Below are 4546 nucleotides of genomic sequence, written 5' to 3' on the forward strand. Positions count from 1 at the left end.
CCCTCCCCTGTCCTCCCTCCCCTGTCCTCCCTCCCCTGTCCTCCCTCCCTTCTCCTCTTCCTCCCCTTTCACCCCCCCTTCCCTTCTCCCTTCTTGGTGTCCTTCCCTCCCTGTCCCTTTCCCATATCCCCTCCCCTTCCCTCCTTTCTTCCCTCCCTCCTGTATAGAGAAATTAAGATTTAGTAAAGTGACTTGCCCAGGTAGCAGGTATCAGAGCCTGGACTCACACCTGTGTCTTCTGTCTTGAGACCGGCAGGTGGGTGGGCACTGGTTGAGGAGTGTGTTTTCCCTCAGGTGGTCTTGCGGCTGGCCACCCTGCGGGCCGGCGTGCCCTGTCTCTGTGGTTCACTGCACAGCGTGCATTGCATTCAGCATCTGCTCTCTGCAGGGCGTCAAGCTAGGCTCAGGGTGATGATGGCGCTCGCCTAACAGAACTGCAGACTGTTGGGGAGACACACCGAGCAGGTAACAGAGTAACTGCAAGTTAAGTTCTCAGGAGGAGACCAATAAGAGAGCGCAGAGACCTGCTTTAGGTGGGTGACAAGGGAGGCCTCTCTACTAAGCTGCCGTTTCAGCTGGGCCCTACAGGATGAGAAAGAAGCTGGCTCCGTGACAAGCAGGGACGAGGCTGCTTCAAGCAGAGCGGGGAGAGCCGGGGGTGTTAGGACGAGAGGAGAGCCCAGGTGCACTGGTGGGTGGGGTTGGCAGGGTGGCCCCGTCGTGCCTTCTGACTGGGTCCTACAGGGTCTTCTTAGGGACGCTGGCGTTTTACTCTTAAGAGCCAGTGATGTCATGGAGGTCATGGAGGCCTTTCCTATGCCTGGCTGCTGCTTCACAGCTGAACTCGAGTGGGGGGAGTTTGTGAGGGACGGTGTCCGAGCACATTGAGTGTGCAGCAGGGACAGTGTGGAGGCGACAGAGGTGATGAGAGGGTCTCGTCTGTCTTGGTTTGATCTTTCTCAGGTATAGAAGGAGGCCCAAGAGGCCTGGTGTTGTGACAGTTTGTATGAGGAGTAACAGTGGGGGTGACAGTGGCCGTCCTTTGAGACGTTGCTCTAGGTAACCACTGCTCAGGCGTGCTTTTTCTGTGGGGCCCTGCTCTGGCCAGTCAGCACCTCCGCCTCGGGCCACAAGCTCGCTGCTCTCCATACCCCAGCATCACGCAGCGCTTGGGTTGTGTGTGTCTTGACATGGATGGGTCCTGACTCTTGCCCTTCCTCCCATGGGTAGTAGAGGGAGAGAATGACCTCCGAGGTCAGGAAGCTTCAATAAAAAGCCTGGCTAGAGTGTATGTCATGACAGCTAAAGATGTGTCTGACATTAAGGTTGTGAAACAGCTTCTGCAAATACCTCTTAGAGGGCTGTCTGGCCAGCCGTGTCAGAAAAGGTTTCATGTTGTAAATCACGTGTGTGACTGCGGGTGAGCCCTCAGAGTGCTGTTTCCGCGCAGGCAGGGGGTCCCCTTGCCGTGAGTTCCTGGTGGTGGCGATGCTGGGCCAATTGCTGGGGATAGGGCTGTTTAGCTTAGCTTCCTCAGGTGCACACAGTGAGCCCCCGAAACCTAGTGCTGTGACAGCTGTGTGGCGGGTGGTGAAGGTAGCCATCCTTTACCGGGAGGCTCTTCCTGTGGCCGGGCATCGGCTCAGAAGCATGCTGTCATTTCATGCCTGTCATCCTCCTGTGCAGGTCAGGATCCTGTGTACCCATTTTAAAGAGGAGGACACTGAGGTGCGTGGAGATGGAATAACTCTACCAGCTTATTCCCAGGTGGCGAGTGGGGGCGGGAGCGACAACCCTGTGCATCTGATGGCACCACCTGCTGTGGCCTCCGTGACCTCCTGCTTCTGAGGAGCCCTGCATTTTGTTCTGAAATGTTCTGTAGAATGCTGAGGGATGGAGTACGCTCTGAAATCGGGGATGCCTTGCAGTCACCGGGGTGCCGGGGCCAGTTCCCTCCTCCTGCCTCACCCCCTCTGACTTCAGCTCTCCATTTAGAGAGGCTTCGGACCTTCCTAAGGATCCGCGCTGCATGGGCCAGAAGCGGGGGCTTCCATCTCCCTACTGTCTCTCTGGGCTGCAGAATCCTGATCCCCGTAGAATTCCAGTCGCGTGGTAGGGCAGTCTTCGGAATGGATGCGTCTCTCTGCCTTTCTCAGGATTACATTCATGCACCCTGAGGGCTTCCGTTGCAGCTGAAGTTGGGCAGCACTTGCATTTCAGCACATCCTGGCAGCTGCGTGTCCTGCCGCCTGTGCAGTTCACGATTCAGATGTGTTAGGGAGACTAGGAGCTCGTGGCTTTTCGGAGTCTGGAGTACCTGTGCTGGTGGCTCCAAGGGCAGCCGACTGTGGGAGCCACGCGGCTCAGCCTTGGCCTGTCATCTGGGTGCGTCTCTTGTTGAGGCTGGGGATGCGCCCGGGGGACTAGTGGAACATGGCTCTTAAAGCCTCTGGAAAAATCTGCACCCTTGGACTTGGAGTCGCTGAAGAAGGGAATGCAGCAAGGAGAGTGTGGGGTGGCCAGGGCACTTTGAGCTGTGAGGGTGACACTGAAGCCCTCGCGCTGTCTGCGGAGCCTGCTGTCTGCACCTGCTATGCCCTGTGCGGGCAGCAGAGGCCAGTGATGCCCCAGGAATGAATCCCTCCTGCCAAGCTGTTGAGCAGCGTGTTCTGTGCCAGGCAGTTTCCTCCATCTCCTTGGCATTCTCATACAGAGTAAAGATTTCGTTCCAGCTTAGTTAACTAGTTAACTTATTTAATTGTGTGTGCAAATGTGTGCGCGCATCCATGTACACAGTGTCTGCTCACAAGTGTGGATGACGCGCAGAGTGCCCCCAGGAGTGGGCATTCATAGGCATGAGGGTGTGGCAGCATGTTTGCACCCTGTCTGCTAATTGCTCTGTCTACGCCGCCGTGGAAATAGAGGTTCATCAAACACCCTTTGCCCTTTTCAGGGGTGATTCTGAGACTTGGCAAAAATCTTTCTCTGGTTTTACTCATTGCCTGGGTTTTTCTGGTCTTTGCCTATCAGCAGTGCATTGGGAGGATCTGCTTTGGGGTTGGTGAGCTGCCAGTAGCAGGGGACTGCATTTGGAGCGCCCATGGCTGTCCAGCCCCCACGTGGTAATGCATGGACGCTCCATGCTTGGGTTTTGTGGAGTGCCCGTGTCACACATGACCCCGAGAGAAGGGGCTGTGGCATGACTTTGCAAACAACGATGTCCTGGAAAAGACTTGGAACGCAGAAGGCTTGTCTTGATCCAGAGCTGGGTGTTTTTGTTTTTTTTTTTTTCCGCAAATGATGAATTATTTACATTGGGTCCATATGCAGGAGAGCAGTCCCCCGACACCTGTCAGCTCTGAGCTCAGAATTCCGTGTTCTCTGAGACCTTCCCTGGTGGAGAGGAATTGCCTTTCACTTCCTCTGAGCCAGCGAATCATTCATTCAACTTCTAAAAAAGTGTCTTTTAAAAAATAATCCTGGAGGCCACGGTCCTGTGCAGTTTCTCAGTTTTCTTTTTGAGGTGGACATACTTTTCCCTTGGATTCTTCCCTTAATGACTGTGGCCGGCATTGGGTGACTGGCTTCTTTTCCCTCCTTTATTTATTCGAGGGGAGTTACTGGGCAGGAATCCTGGTGGTTCTCCAGCAACAGCCTAAACCCCCATCAGGGGAATCTTTCCTCCCAGAGCCCACCAGCCCCAGTGTCACCAAAGCAGCAGGGCAGTCACTTGCCCTGGCAGAGGGACACAGGTAATTGGGTTGTGCCCCTTCCCGTCATCACAGCCATGAGAAAGCCCCTCTTGAGTGGCTCTTACTCGTCAGAGCAATGAGCGCGCTATAATTTCCCGTCGAAAAGTGGATGCTGTCAAGGAATATCAGTGTAACCCACGTGAAACTCCTGCGAGCCCTTCCAGTGCCTGGATTCTTTGGCCTGGCTCTGGAGCTAAGAGGAAGCATTGGCTGCAGAGCCCGGCTGCTGCTCCTGTGCTCTTGCTGTTGCTCGGCAGAGGGCAGGCGTGTCCTGAACATCATCACAACAAAAGCAACAAGCCAGCTTCATGTCCCAGCGAGCTGCTTCCACAGAGGGAGGCTCCATGGCTCTGGGAGGCCAACTCAGGCCCTGTGTGCCTGTCTGTCTGCAGCTGGGGAGAGCCGATTTCCTCTCTGGCACAATGGAAACCACTGCCGTGGTCTTGGAACCTGAAATGGAGATGAAAGAAAATGGTTTTTAGAAGGAGAAATGATTGGTCTCTGTGATGTTTCCAGGGTTTAATTATGCAGTGATTGAACTGCCAGTCATTTGGGGACAATGGAAAGCTGTAAGTTTGTCAGTTTTGTTGTTGTGTGTTCATAGCACTTTCTTTCTTTCTTTTTTTTTATCATTTATTTATTTATTTATTTATTTTATTATACTTTAAGTTCTAGGGTACATGTGCATAACATGCAGGTTTGTTACATATGTATACTTGTGCCATGTTGGTGTGCTGCACCCATCAACTCGTCAGCACCCATCAACTCGTCATTTACATCAGGTATAACTCCCA

General features: G+C 53.8%; 1 protein-coding gene across 1 annotated transcript in view; it reads left to right on the top strand.

Annotated features, from left to right (window-relative positions):
* The window catches only part of NPHP4 (nephrocystin 4), a 142652-nt gene that overhangs the window by 15579 nt on the left and 122527 nt on the right, over nucleotides 1-4546 (top strand). The window lies entirely within an intron of this gene.

This window comes from Rhinopithecus bieti, unplaced genomic scaffold (genome assembly GCF_001698545.2).
Source record: "Rhinopithecus bieti isolate Rb0 unplaced genomic scaffold, ASM169854v2 scaffold_40368, whole genome shotgun sequence".
Taxonomy (NCBI): domain Eukaryota; kingdom Metazoa; phylum Chordata; class Mammalia; order Primates; family Cercopithecidae; genus Rhinopithecus; species Rhinopithecus bieti.